At 42.0% G+C, this 16,838-nt stretch overlaps 1 pseudogene; it reads right to left on the minus strand.

Moving 5' to 3' along the window:
* Positions 1–630: 630 nt before the first annotated feature.
* Positions 631–14,268, minus strand: LOC126989631 (ADP-ribosylation factor-like protein 4C; annotated as a pseudogene).
* Between the last annotated feature and the right edge of the window lie 2,570 nt (positions 14,269–16,838).

The raw sequence follows: 16,838 nt of genomic DNA on the forward strand, positions 1-16,838 counted from the left end.
CACAACGCTGTGTAGCTCGGCGACAGTGTGTGACAAGCCCGCCGCCGCCGCAGAGCTCAGCCGTGTATTATTGTTATTATTACTAGTGTGTGTGTGTGTGTGTGTGTGTGTGTGTGTGTGTGTGAGAGAGAGAGAGAGAGAGAGAGAGAGAGAGAGAGAGAGAGAGAGAGAGATTATAATTAAAGTTACAATATTTTTGTTATTGTACTGTATTCATATATGTAAATAGATATGTTTCAAAAGAAGCATAAGATTGCATGTATATTGATTATAATAATATTAAGAATGATAAAGATGCGTAATAATCACAACAAATATATAGTAGTTATTGTAATGCTATACGTAACTAATTATATATATATTTATATATATATATATATATATTTATATATATATATATACGTATATATATATATATATATATATATATATATATATATATATATATATATATATATATATATAGTGGGTGTGGGTGTGTGTGTGTGGGTGTGTGGGTGTGTGTGTGTTACCACCGCATATGGGTGCCCGATGCTTCCTATTTTTAGCATATATTAAACGACGTAATATTTCCCGATCGCTGGACATTTGCTCATTATTTGTGAATTCTTCGCCTTTTGGCTCACCGTGTCACAGTAGTGTGGACTCCGTGGAGCAGTAGTGCACGCCGGGGCCGCCGGGACACCCGCCGCCTCTCTGCGGGGGAGACGGTTCTAGTTGTGTGGAAGGCGCCACCTCCTCTCGGTGGTTAGTAGGAGGACCGGACAATAGAGTAATACATGTGGATGTTAACATTATGAGTTAGTGTGTAGCTGTACAAGTTAGACAAAGATTTATCTTGCAATTGACACCACCACTACATTCATTTAAAATTTAGCGACAAAAAACAAGGAAGGAATATTATTTGACTTTCTCTACCACAAAAATGCTTTGGCTGCAGTGCATATAAAGGGGCAACAACCTTCTGAAAAAAAAAAATTCATTCGACACTTTTTAAATGTTATTGTTGATATTGATATATAATACTATAGAAATGCGTATGAAAGCTATCATAAATTGATATATCCAGCAGCACATACAAATGGGTAATTGTATCATCTTTTTGTATAAGAAAGCCGACTAGGCAAATGAGATTTACACAAACAAAAGGAATGGGGACACAGACTCTTGTAGAAGTGTGAATATCTATAATCAACAGGATTTGCTCCACTACAAGACCAACCAAGGCTAAGAATGTCTGATTAATGACTTGTGGCAAAGCCGTGCGTAACGTGCAATGGTGATACGGAAGCCGTGCAAGGAATCGCTAGGCAAGGAAGGCGTGCCGAGCCTCACGTTAACAGTGTGCTGGCAACACTCGCGCCGCCCACTGACTCCACGATCGTAGGCTTGTCACATTATAGTGTGTGTGTGTGTGTGTATAATATATATATATATATATATATATATATATATATATATATATATATATATATATATATATATATATATATATATATATATATACATATATATATATATATATATATATATATATATATATATATATATATATATATATATATATATATATATATATATATATATATATATATATATATATATATATATATATATATATATATATATATATATATATATATATATATATATATATATATATATATATATATATATATATATATATATATATATATATATATAAAGTGAACATTTTGATAATAGAAAAGCACCGATTTTTTTTCAAAAGTTAAATGAGTCAGTTAAGTAGAGTATCACAATACAAGTAATGATTACTTAAATATCTTCCTGTACAGTGTGTGTTCCCGTGGTTGTGTATATACGCAGAGATCTTTTTGATCAATACTTGTAAATTAACACGTTTTCATTACGAGCTGCACGTAAAGACTAAATGACATTTTCACAAATTAAAACAAGAAATTCTCTCAAATCCTTTTATCAGTGTGATAAGTAGTTATGGCGGGTAGTTTGATATTAAGTGCAATGATGATAGTAGCACCGAAGTAATGATGATGATAATGATAATAGTAATTTATAATGTTCAACAAGAGTTATCTTAGCTGTTCACAATATTTGTGGATATCCTCAATATCTGTCACACATCTTAATCACCACTGGTAATTGGAAAAAAAAAAAAAAATATATATATATATATATATATATATATATATATATATATATATATATATATATATATATATATATATATATATATATATATATATATATTAGTCTTCCTGTAAATATTTAAAAATCATTTACTTCATGTCTTTAGGAAGTGTTTCGCCGCTTATCTAAACATGTATCTTGTGCATGTTGGTCATTTGTGTTAAGGTTTATCAGTAAACATCCTCACCTCCAACACCTTGTTGCTTGTGTTCACCTTTGGGGTTGCAATACAAGCCTTCTCATCAATGTTTATCAGTAAACATCCTCACATCTAACATGTTTTTGCTTGTGATTATTTATGGGAGTCGTAATACATGTATTTTAATCTTTGTTAAAGAAGGATCAGTGGTGGACTAAGAGCTGGAAGGTTTGCCATGTATATCTTCCTCTCTTAAACTCTGGCAGCATAACAGCTATTCATTCAACAGGGTCTAAACTAATAACATATCACTGCTTTCAGCGAGATACAAAGAGGATTAGCATTCACAAATCCAAACTGATTTGATTTGATCATTATCAGATAAAGTAAGCATATGTACAATTTTACGAGGATAAAATTCGAAAGCATATAATCTACAAACCCATAATACACTACTTCCCTTATCCAAGGAGCGCTATCCTCGGGCACTACTACTACTACTCCGGTACCTGCAGCTATAAAGTCGGTGCAATATATGTTTACCCGTTTGGTTGTGCTTCAAATGCCCAATGAAATACAGACTCATTGTGAAGGGAAGCCCATGTAAGTGGCTCTATTTATGTTAACTATTTGTACCTCTCACTGGCATGTATCCTGGGGCGATTCATTGATGCCGAAAACATAATAACAACCGTGAGCCATCCTGCTGTATGTAGTTTTAATATCTGACTGAGGGTGGAGGCGGTAAATCACTCAGGGGGCAGTAATTACCCCCTTAGCTCCCGCATGGCGATGGGGCTGCCGCGCAATCAACTCTCGATATGAATTAGGTAGCTGTAACACAACCACCTCCCCGCCTCAACAGCCGACCACGCTGAACCACCTAAACCCCTCGGTATTATGCAAATATACATGATTTAAAAGATTTTTGTAGATTTATTCCATAGCAATGTTCTTCTTTATCTTAGATTTATTTTGGCTTGTATTATCTTCGAAGGAGTTTCATGACCTTATCCCCGTGTCAAGAACTTAGCTTCTGCTGTAGGGAACGAGCTAAGGCCCTATGTTGTTAATGCCCGTGTTGAGTATAAGACAACCTTGTTCTCTTTCATAAAGCGTGGAGCGCTACGGTTTGAAATGTGTATCAGGCTACTTCACGTAAGAGTTCCATCCGAAACTAGTTCAGCATGATTTGCGGAAAGAGTATTCAGCTCTCAGCATGTATGGTATAACTGATAACATTGTTTTGCCAGACCTGCAATATACCCTTCAAGTTTTTAGGGAGACTGATAAGTCTCCCTATAGTATATGTAGCAACCGTAGACACTTGTATCCTCCCTAGAATAATGGGAAGGCAGTGGCCGGGTGCTCACCTTAGTAACGAACCTTGGAAGACATTTGAGCTTAATATTCGAACGATTTCGAATCTTGTAAGACTCTCGGGGCTCAGAAGTTGGATCAGTTACCATTCGACGCTGAGAGGGTGCGGTGTGGAGACAAGAGCGAGCCCATAGCACCGTGGGCCAAGTCAATCCCCTGAAAGACTTATTCCTGGGCGAGACTCACCTCTGTTATGAACTACGCTAGCAAGGTATGTGAAATTTTCCGAGATCTCAATGTCCTCGCCACACGCATGAAGAGACTGTACTGTTTCATATATATCTCATTTTACGCACAAACAGCAAGTAAATAAGGACAGATGGGGTTAGAAATACGCCGAAAACATGCTTATGGTGCATATATCTCTGGGCATTCAGAAGCCGAGGAAAATGACGAGGGAGTGAGAATGAGGTTATAGGCACATTTATCTCATTTTAGGCGCAAACAGCGAGTAAACACGTACAGAAAAGGTTAGAAATACGCCAAAACATCTTAGAGGAGCGTCTCTGGGCATTCAGCAGCCGAGGAAAATGACGAGGGAGGGAGAATGAGGTTATAGGCACATTTATCTCATTTTAGGCGCAAACAGCGAGTAAATACGGACGGAAAAGGTTGGAAATACGCCAAAAACATGCTTACGGTGCATCTCTGGGCATTCAGCAGCCGAGGAAAATGACGAGGGAGGGAGAATGAAGTTATAGGCACATTCATCTCATTTTAGGCACAAGCACACCACACTACATCCACACCACACTACATTCACATAACATATACACCTTTTTCCAAAATTCAAAATTCAAAATGGCTCAATTACATGCCTCGAGTCCCTGCCTGGGGACCACAAATTCCCAGGAGGACTCCTTCTGGCTGCCGACCCGAGAGGTGTCTTGATAACTCCTCGAACCTCTTTCTTCTCAATTTCTGCAACATTCGCGGTCTTCGCTCTAATTTTCATTCTGTGGAACATCATCTCTCCTCCTCTAAACCTCACCTTCTCTTCCTTACCGAAACACAGGTTTCTGAGGCTACTGACAGCAATCTCTACTCTGTTCCCTCCTACTATCTCTATCCTAAATTTCAATCCAAAGCTGGATGTTGCGCCTACGTGCGCAACGACATCACTTGCTCTCGTGCCCACGACCTTGACTCTTCTGAATTTTCCACCATCTGGTTAAGACTTCACTGTCATTCTATTACTAAATACATCTGTGCTGTTTATCTCTCACCTAACTCTACCAACTATGTAAAATTCTTTGACTATTTGAATTCTAAAGTGGAGCACATCTTGACCCACTTCTCCTTCGCTGAAATCTCCATCCTAGGAGATTTCAATGTTCACCACCAGCTTTGGATTTCATCCTCTTCACTGACCATCCTGGTGAACAAGCCTACAACTTTGCTATCCTCAACGACCTAGAGCAGTTGGTCCAGCACCCTACACGTATTCCTGACCGTCTTGGAGATCGGCCCAACATTCTAGACCTCTTCCTTACCTCAAACCCTTCTGCTTATTCTGTCAAACTGTTCTCTCCGTTGGGCTCCTCCGATCACAATCTTATTTCTGCATCCTGTCCTATCGCTCCTGTACATCCTCTGGACCCACCGAAGAGGCGATGCTTCTGGCATTTTGCTTCAGCTCGGTGGGACGACCTGAGGATGTACTTTTCCGATTTCCCGTGGAATGATTATTGCTTCCAGGATAGAGACCCTCTGTGTGTGCTCAGCGCATCACAGAGGTGATTGTCTCTGGAATGGAGGCATACATTCCTCGTTCTTTCTCTACTCCTCACGCTAAAAGCCTTGGTTTAATCACGCTTGTTCTCGTGCTGTCAATGATAGAGAGGTAGCTCACAAAAGATACCAGAGCCTTCAAACTAATGCTAATTATGAACTTTACATTTCTGCCCGAAATCGTGCCAAATCTATTCTCCGACTAACCAAAATTCTTTCATTAATAGAAAATGTCAAAACCTTGCTTTCTAACTCTTCCTGTGACTTCTGGCATCTAGCCAAAAACATCTCCTCCAACTTCACTTCTTCATCTTTCCCTCCACTCTCAGTCCTGACGGCAACACTGCCGTCTCATCTATCTCTAAGGCTGAACTCTTCTCTCAAACTTTTTCTAAAACTCCACTCTGGACGATTCTGGGCATATTCCTCCTACTCATCCCCCTCTGACTCCTTTATGCCTGTTATAAAGATTCTTCAAATGATGTTGTCTATGCCCTTTGGCCTCAATCCTCAGAAGGCTTATGGACCTGATGGAGTGCCTCCTATTGTCCTTAAAACTGTGCCTCCGTGCTGTCACCCTGCCTGGTCAAACTCTTTCGCCTCTGCCTGTCAACATCTACCTTTCCTTCTTGCTGGAAGTATGCCTTCACACAGCCTGTACCTAAGAAGGTGACCGCCCAATCCCTCAAACTACCGTCCTATTGCTTTACTTTCTTGTTCATCTAAAGCTTTTGAATCAATCTTAACCGTAAGATTCAAAAGCATCTTTCCACTTCTGACCTTCTATCTGATAGCCAGTATGGGTTCCGCAAAGGGCGTTCTACTGGTGATCTCCTAGCCTTCTTAACTGACTCTTGGTCATCCTCTCTTAGCTGTTTCGGTGAAACTTTGCTATTGCGCTGGACATATCAAAAGCTTTTGATAGGGTCTGGCACAAATCTTTGCTTTCTAAACTACCCTCCTACGGTTTCTATCCTTCTCTCTGTACCTTTATCTCCAGTTTCCTTTCTGACCGTTCTATTTCTGCCGTGGTAGACGGTCACTGTTCTTCCCCTAAATCTATTAACAGTGGTGTCCCACAGGGTTCTGTCCTATCTCCCACTCTGTTTCTGTTGTTCATTGATGATCTTCTTTCCAAAACGAACTGTCCTATCCATTCCTACGCCGATGATTCCACTCTGCATTATTCAACTTTTTTAATAGAAGACCCACCCTTCAGGAACTTAACGACTCAAGGTTGGAGGCTGCAGAACGCTTAGCCTCAGACCTTACTATTATTTCCGATTGGGGCAAGAAGAACCTGGTGTCCTTCAACGCCTCAAAAACACAGTTTCTCCACCTATCCACTCGACACAATCTTCCAAACAACTATCCCCTATTCTTTGACAACACCCAGCTATCACCTTCCTCAACACTAAACATCCTCGGTCTATCCTTAACTCAAAATCTCAACTGGAAACTTCATATCTCATCTCTTACTAAATCAGCTTCCTCGAGGCTGGGCGTTCTGTACCGTCTCCGCCAGTTCTTCTCCCCTGCACAGTTGCTGTCCATATACAGGGGCCTTGTCCGCCCTCGTATGGAGTATGCATCTCATGTGTGGGGGGGCTCCACTCACACAGCTCTTCTGGACAGAGTGGAGGCAAAGGCTCTTCGTCTCATCAGCTCTCCTCCTCATACTGATAGTCTTCTACCTCTTAAATTCCGCCGCAATGTTGCCTCTCTTTCTATCTTCTATCGATATTTCCACGCTGACTGCTCTTCTGAACTTGCTAACTGCATGCCTCCCTCCCGCGGCCCCGCTGCACTCGACTTTCTACTCATGCTCATCCCTATACTGTCCAAACCCCTTATGCAAGAGTTAACCAGCATCTTCACTCTTTCATCCCTCACGCTGGTAAACTCTGGAACAATCTTCCTTCATCTGTATTTCCTCCTGCCTACGACTTGAACTCTTTCAAGAGGAGGGTATCAGGACACCTCTCCTCCCGAAACTGACTTATCTTTCGGCCACCTCTTTGGATTCTTTTTAGGAGCAGCGAGTAGCGGGCTTTTTTTTTTTTATTAATGTTTACTTTTTTGTGCCCTTGAGCTGTCTCCTTTGCTGTAAAAAAAAAAAGTAATAAAAAAAAAAAAAAAAAAAAAAAAAGGTTAGAAATACGCTAAAACATCCTAAAGGCGCTTCTCCGGGCATTCAACAGCCGAGGAAAATGACGGAGGAGGAGGGAAAATGAGGTTTGAGTAGGAGAAAGTGAGCAGGAGCGGGAAGGAGTGAGTGACCGACGATGGGGGACTTCCGTGAGAAAGTTTCTAAGATCTCTCAAAAGTTTACGGACACGCCTGGACCGCGCGGGGCGAGACGACTGACCCGTGGCTTGAAACTGAGCGATACTTAGTGAACGAGGTGACGGAGGAAGAGTTATGTGTGTTATTTAAGCGATTTCTCCACTAATGATGTTGTTATGCTAAGGAATGATTAGGAATACGTATACTTAGAAGGGCAGACGGAGCTAATATACTAAATACTCGATGCTTAGTGAATGAGGAGATATTTTATGTAGGGGGAAGAGTGTTATGTGAGTTATTTCAGCGGTTTCTTCACTAAAATGATGTTGTTATTCTAGGAATGACTAGGAATACGTATACTTTGAAGGGCAGATGGAGTTAATATACTAAATACTCGATACTTAGTGAATGAGGAGATATTTTATAAAGGGGAAAGAGTGTTATGTGAGTTATTTCAGCGGTTTCTTCACTAATGATGTTATGCTAAGGAGTGATTAGGAATACGTATACTTAGAAGGGCAGACGGAGGTAATCTACTAAATACTCGATGCTTAGTGAATGAGATGTTTCATGAAGGGGAAAGAGTGTTATGTGAGTTATTTCAGCGGTTTCTTCACTAATGATGTTGTTATGCTAAGGAATGATTAGGAATACGTATACTTAGAAGGGCAGACGGAGCTAATCTACTAAATACTCGATACTTACTGAATGAGGAGATATTTCATGAAGGGGGAAAAGAGTGTTATGAGAGTTATTTCAGCGGTTTCTTCACTAAAATAATGATGTTATGCTAAAAATGATTATAAATATGTATACTTAGAAGGGCAGACGGCGCTAATCTACTAAATACTCGATACTTATTGAATGTGGAGATATTTTATGAAGGGGAAGAGTGTTATGGGAGTTATTTCAGCGATTTCTCACCAACGATGCTGTTACGCTATGAATGATTAGGCATACGTATAATTAGAGAGACAACCTAGTTTGGAGTGTTCGGAAGTAATAATTAATGCACTCTAATAATGAATGAACTTAAGTAGGAAGGGAATTATTGTTATTTTAGCGATTTCTCTATACTATTGATGTTATTATGATTTAAAGTGAACTGCGCATATTTAGAGGGACAGACCAGGTGTGACGATTCGGAGCCAACACAAACTTAATGAATGGGCTTAAACAGAAAGAACGGACTGGGTTATTTTAGCTATATCTCTACTAATGATGTTATGCTATGAATGATAAGGAATGAGTACTAGAATTTGAAGGACAGACGGAACCGATAAACTTAATGCTTGATACTTATTGCATGGGCTGTTTTTTTTATTATTATTATTATTATTTTTTTTTTACGTCTCCGCCTATTGCGCCGGTAGGCTTGCTTGAGGAGCCTGGATGGTATTCGGCCCCAGCCCGTCATGGCGCAGGCAAGTGTTTATAGTGGCGCCATCTTATCCGGGCTCATGCTGCCCCCCGGAACTCGTTCTTGATTCTTGGACGGTTTCCTCTAGAGTCCGGGTTGATGGGTGGTCTTCAGGACAGCATGTGCATGGGTAGTTGTAAGCCACTCGGCGGTAACTGAAAAATTCGAGGTGATAGCGTGGGGATTCGAACTCGTGTCGTCCATCACGTGGTGAATGTGGGCCCAGCACGCTACCACTTCAGCCACCCAGTAAAAAGGTCGTTTGTGTTATCTTAGCGATTTGTCTACTAATGATGTTGTTACGCTAGATATGATTAAGAATGCATGTAATTAATTATATGTTATGCTAAAGAGATAAATAATGCGTATAATTAGAGGGACATACCAAGTTAGACGGTATACGAAGCCAATACTTAATATATACTCGATGCAGGTGAGTTAAAGTAGTTCCTCCCTTCTCCTTTGTTGTTTACTTGCAACAATAAACTATTAATCAATCATATTGATACTTAGAGGCTATATAAACCATGAGAGAGAGAAAAAAAACAGAATAATATTGTTTTAAGTTTAATGATGCTTGGAAACTATGAAAGCCGTGTGAAAGAAATTAAATACACGAAATAACGATGGTAAACTCCGAGATACATAGAAAGCATCTTGGAACTATGTCAGAAATAAATAAATGATGTGAAATCCTGTTATAAAAAAATCTGGAAACTGTGTGAGAGAAGGAAGCTTGTAAATAAATAAAATAAATACAATATGAGGTTAAACTGAAAGATACATAGACAGCACCTTGGAACTGTGTCAGAGATGAATGAATATATGTGAAATTCATTTATAAAAAAAAGAAACCGTGTGTAAGAGAGAAGCTTGTAAATAAATAAAATAAATACAATATGAGGTTCAACTGAAAGAGACATAGACGGCACCTTGGAATTGTGTCAGAGATAAATCAATATATGATGTGAAATTCAGTTATAAAAAATAAAAAAAATATGGAAGCCGTGTGTGAGAGAGAAGATTTTAAATAAATAAAATAAATACAATATGAGGTTAAAGTGAAAGATACATAGAAAATACCTTGGAATTGTGGTAGAGATAAATGAATATATGATGCGAAATTCATTTAAAAAAAAAAAACCGTGTGTGAGAGAGAAGCTTGTAAATAAATAAAATAAATACAATATGATGCCAAATGCAGTTATGATTACAAGGTCTGGGAGTTGTGTTAAGAGATAGAAAAATATGATATGGAATTAAGTTATAAAAAAGTCCTGGAAGCTAACTTGTAAAATGGATAATTATATGAACCAGTCGCCAGCGTGTCGCCCAACGTGAAATCAGCGACGCTTTCTCCAGTGCCGCGTGTGTGTGTGTTGGTGGGGCTGTGATGAACGTTTCTGGCGGCTTTCTCCTGAGTAACCAACGTTTTGCTTTCCTTTTTTCTTCTTTTTGTTTTGATGTTTTGTTTTTGTTTTTGTTGTTTTGTTGTTTTGTTTTGTTTTTGCATTTGTTCTTGTTTTTCCTTTCTTTCTTTTCTTGTTTTGTTTTTGTTTTTTTCTTTTCCTTTCTTTCTTTCTTTTTCTTCTTTTCTTTTTCTATTTGTTCTTTTTCTTCGTGCTACAACAACAACAACAACAACAACCACTACTACTACTACTACTACTACTACTACTACTACTACTGCTGCTGCTACTACTTCTACTTTTTTTTTTTTACAACATATATGATACCTCCACCCATGTTTATTTTCCCGACACATAATCATGGAGGGCTCCATAGCTTGGAGGTCATTAGCCCCAACTCTGTTCGCTAATGACTGTGGCATCCAACCATATCACTAATACTACCTGACACTAAATCACCTATCATCTATTACGTCTAGATTCCCCTTTCCTTCCTTACTCCAGTCACTCCCGACCCACCCTAATGTCACTCTCCACCACTGTGGCTTCATAGTCCATATTGGAGATGTTGGTGGCTTTTGGGCCAGAGTGTCTGGTGCCCCTGAGACATAGGATGGCCGACCTGAGCAGGGAGAACGAGAGGCGACACCTCATCCAGGCGACAACGTGGCTCCTTGGCTGATGCTTCTTTTCTGAGATTAGTTCCGCGAGGCGTGCGTCGAAGCATTGGGCCCTGGGACCCATCCCGCCGGATGTGGTGAAGACGAGGGGGGTGAAGCTGCCCTGATCCACATGTTGGATTCTTTCACCGTATGCCCTTGTCTTCTCCTCCTGCTCGTTCCTGTGTTGGGCGGCTTGCAGGGGCAGCTCACGGTGACAGGCAGCCATCGGGTCGAATATGCGGATGTCCATGAACGCCCGCTGTCCGCGCACCCAGAATCCGCGGGCACTTACATCAACCCGTGCCTCCTGTGAAGTATTGGCTGTCCTGTACCGAAGGTGTTCGCCGTCCAGGGGAAGCAGTGCCGGCTCGGTAGTGACGTCTTGGCATACCTCCCCGAGCATGCTGGCTGTCAGATCCCTCACTTCATCGTGTCGAATACAGACAAAGCCTCCTTTTTTACATGTCATGGTGTGGGTGACATCATTTGGTGATCCACATGCACAGAGATCAGGCAGTCCCTCAATCGGCCAGCCATATCTCAGAGCAATGGCGTCGACAAATTCTTGTTTGTTGAGGCTGAAGCCCTTTGCTCTGATTGGTAATGACGTTAGCCAGTTAGAGGCGCCTGCCTCCTGTGCTGTGTGTATTTTTCTACCCATTTCTGTGGACAGGTGGTGTGTAAGACGGTCCAGCTCGTCTTTTTGGGCCTGTTGTCTTTCTTCTGAGATTTTTCTTTTAATATCTCTTATTTCTGTTTGGTCTATCTCGCCCTCTGCCTCCTGAGCGATGATCCTGTTGATGAGTGACCTGGTAAGGCTGATGGAGTTTTCGTTCTCCTTATCTGCCAGCTTCTCAGGGTTGGTGATCCCCATCCCACCCAGTCTTGGGGGACTACTTCTACTACTACTATTACAACAACAACAGTAACAACTACATCTATTATCACTTCAACTACTACTACTACTACTACTACTACTACCACCACCACCACCACATCACCTGTTTGCGTGTTACTTTACCAAGAGGGTCAATAGATGTTTTGAAGCTCTCTGAATCCTCTCTGCTCTGTTGTTTTGGTGGGGACAGCGGGGGTCATAAAGGGTCACGAGCGGTCAGAGGTCACGGTAAACAAGAGGTCAGGTCAGGTCAGGGAGGGTCAGGAGGCATAGCAGGTCACGCGGTTAGTTTTAATATACTGCTCTTTGTAATGTTGTTTACGTTCACTTTCTCCGTCTGTGTTTTTTTTCCTCTTATTTTTACTGGTTCTTGTTCTTCCTCCTGTTCTTGATCTGCTGGTTCTTCTAGTTATTCGTGTTCTTGATCTTTTTCTAGTTCTTAATCTGGTTCTTCTTTTCTACTCGTATTTTTTTATGGTGCTGTTGTTCTTGTTTTTCTCGTTTTTTTTTTCCGTGCCTGGTTTTGGCCTATAATGATGAAAGGAGACAATTAGTTTCTGTGCGCGTCCAACGTAGATCGATAGAAGAGTGGTAAAGATAATAATACTTCCACATAGTTTCAACAGTATAACAAAATATATTTCCTACATCTTTATAAATACGACTATTTACATATACATTTGTCTCAAGGGATGCGTACGTATAATACAGTTGTACTACATGTAACACTGACCAGAGCCTGTTAGTGTGTGTGTGTGTGTGTGTGTGTGTGTGTGTGTGTGTGTGTGCGTGTGTGTAATTCGCCAAGGCCTGATCACGAGTTGGACTCGCTTTCGCCAGCAGGTACCCTCCCGACACGAGGAAGTGCATGCTCATTATCGTCGATCTCTGGGTACTGCCAGGACCTCACACACCACACACCCCATCCCCCTTGGTCAAGGGGGGACAGTAACCACTCCTAGTCAACGGAAAGAATCCGGCCTGAGCGGGGCTCGAACCGCCGCCTGTTTGACCTTGAAGCCTCTCAGCGCCGCGCTCTACCCGAGAGAGATAGCGGTGCGGTGTGTGTCTTTGTGTGTGTGTGTGTGTGTGTGTGTGTGTGTGTGTGTGTGTGTGTGTGTGTGTGTAATTGTCTGATCACACAATAGTCTCACGATTGCCAACTATTACTTTTCCCGGATGAGCGACTCACAAGTGACGGATCTCTGGGTACGGGCTGGTGCTTGTGTATGTGTGACGTTTCTGGCTATTGCACAATAAATATTATAAATACACCCTTCAAACACTGCATGCACGCTTCCACACACACACACACACACACACACACACACACACACACACACACACACACACACACACACACACACACACACACACACACACAGACAGACACACACATTATCACATACGTCAGCCACCTGTGGCTCTCAGTTGTCTGTAGTTCCCCGCCTGTCCCCATACGAGTACTTCGGGCTCCATCGCCTCACGCCTGGGGGTCCAGGGGTTTGGTGCGGGCTGGGCAGGATAAACTGAAGGAGGTGGGGCGGCAGGGAGCCAGGGTGACCCGCAAGTCAGCCCTGTGAGAGCGAGGCCCGGCGTGCCTTTGAGGAGGAGGCGGCGCAGGAGGTCCATGGCCTGGCAGACCCGCGCCGGTGACGGCACAGGCGGGTGCAAGGCCCCAGGGCTGGGCGGGCGGCAGGTCGTGCAGGCCGAGGGCGTCAGCCATGGCGGCGGGCGTTCTGGCCCCCGGCAGATCCTGTTTGTTGGCCAGCACCAGCAGCGGCGGCCGTGAGCGGCGCAGCGCGGCGCTCTGTGCCGCTTGCCGGCGCACCAGGACGTGCAACTCGTGGCGCGCCTCCTCCAGCCGCTCCTCGCCGCTGCTGGCATCCACCACGAACAGCACCGCGTCGGCGCCGCGCGTGTAGGCGCGCCAAAGGGTTCGCACGCGATCATCGCCGCCCACGTCCCATGCCACCCAGGAGCAACCGCCGCCCCGCAAACATTCGCAGTTGAAGCCGACGGTGGGCACGGTGTTCACGTAGTGGCTGTACGCAGCGCCAGCGCTGTGTCTTGCCCGACGAGTCGAGGCCCACGAGCACCAGTGGGCGGCCCCGCCACGAACCCCCGCCAGGCTCCTGCCCCAACAGCTGCATGTGGTGGCGCGGCGCGGCAGTGTGCGCACTGCCCGTGTCCACCTGCCAACCCGCACACAGCCACACTGGCCTGGCCGGCCGCCGCAGGCCACACGCGTGCCGCCACTCTCACATTCATCCTGGCCACCTTCCTCCTCCTCCTCCCCCTCCTCCTCCTCCTTTTCCTCAGCCATTCGTCTGAGTAGCCAGAGTGGAAACATATCACACGACATTACCTGGAAACATAAAACACGACATTACCTGGAAACATATCACACGACATTACCTGGAAACATATCACACAACATTACCTGGAAACATAAAACACGACATTACCTGGAAACATATCACACGACATTACCTGGAAACATATCACACGACATTACCTGGAAACATATCACACGACATTACCTGGAAACATATCACACGACATTACCTGGAAACATATCACACGACATTACCTGGAAACATAAGACACGACATTACTTGGAAACATATCACACGACATTACCTGGAAACATAAAGCACGACATTACCTGGAAACATAAAACACGACATTACCTGGAAACATAAAACACGACATTACCTGGAAACATAAAACACGACATTACCTTGAAACATATAACAAAACATTACCTGGAAACATATCACACAACATTACCTGGAAACAAATCACACAACATTACCTGAAACATATCACAACATTACCTGAAACATATCACGACATTACCTGGAAACATATCACACGATTGAAACATATCACACAACATTACCTGGAAACATATCACACGACATTACCTGGAAACATATCACACGACATTACCTGGAAACATATCACACGACATTACCTGGAAACATATAACACGACATTACCTGGAAACATATCACACGACATTACCTGGAAACATATCACACGACATTACCTGGAAACATATCACACGACATTACCTGGAAACATATCACAACATTACCTGAAACATATCACACGACATTACCTGAAACATATCACACAACATTACCTGAAACATATCACAACATTACCTGGAAACATATCACACGACATTACCTCGAAAATTATCATACGACATTACCTGGAAACATATCACACAACATTACCTGGAAACATATCACACAACATTACCTGGAAACATATCACACAACATTACCTAGAAAATTATCATACGACATTACCTGGAAACATATCACACAACATTACCTGGAAACATATCACACAACATTACCTGGAAACATATCACACAACATTACCTAGAAAATTATCATACGACATTACCTGGAAACATATCACACAACATTACCTGGAAACATATCACACAACATTACCTGAAACACATCACACGACATTACCTGAAACATATCACACGATATTACCTTGAAACATATCACACTACATTACCTGGAAACATATCACACTACATTACCTGGAAACATATCACACAACATTACCTGGAAACATATCACACAACATTACCTGGAAACATATCACACGACATTACCTGGAAACATATCACACAACATTACCTGGAAACATATCACACGACATTACCTGGAAACATATCACACGACATTACCTGGAAACATATCACACGACATTACCTGGAAACATATCTCACAACATTACCTGGAAACATATCACACAACATTACCTGGAAACATATCACACGACATTACCTAGAAACATATCACACAACATTACCTGGAAACATATCTCACAACATTACCTGGAAAAGAAACATATAACACAACATTACCTGGAGAGGGAACATCACACAACATTACCTGGAGAGGAAACATATCAAACAAGATTACCTTGAGAGGAAACATATCACACACCATTACCTGGGAAGGAGACATATCAAAAAATATTACCTTGAAAGGGAACATATCACACAACATTACCTTGAAAGGAAACATATCACACAACATTTCCTTGGAAGGAAACATAGCACATAACATTACCTGGAGAGGAAACATATCACACAACATTACCTTGAAATGGAACATATCACACAACATTACCTGGAGAGGGAACATATCAAACAACATTACCTGGAAAGGGAACATATCACACAACATTACCTGGAAAGGGAACATATCACACAACATTACCTGGAAAGGGAACATATCACACAACATTACCTGGAGAGGGAACATATCACACAACATTACCTGGAAAGGAAACATATCACACCACATTACCTGGAAGAACATATCACACAACATTACCTGGAAAGGGAACATATCACACAACATTACCTGGAGAGCACACAACATTACCTGGAAAGGGAACATATCACACAACATTACCTGGAAGGAAACATCACACAACATTAACTGGAAAGGGAACATATCACACAACATTACCTGGAAAGGGAACATATCACACAACATTACCTGGAAAGGGAACATATCACACAACATTACCTGGAAAGGGAACATATCACATAACATTACCTGGAAAGGGAACATATCACACAACATTACCTGGAAAGGGAACATATCACACAACATTACCTGGAAAGGGAACATATCACATAACATTACCTTGAAAGGGAACATATCACACAACATTA

This window comes from Eriocheir sinensis, unplaced genomic scaffold, assembly GCF_024679095.1.
Source record: "Eriocheir sinensis breed Jianghai 21 unplaced genomic scaffold, ASM2467909v1 Scaffold125, whole genome shotgun sequence".
Classification (NCBI taxonomy): domain Eukaryota; kingdom Metazoa; phylum Arthropoda; class Malacostraca; order Decapoda; family Varunidae; genus Eriocheir; species Eriocheir sinensis.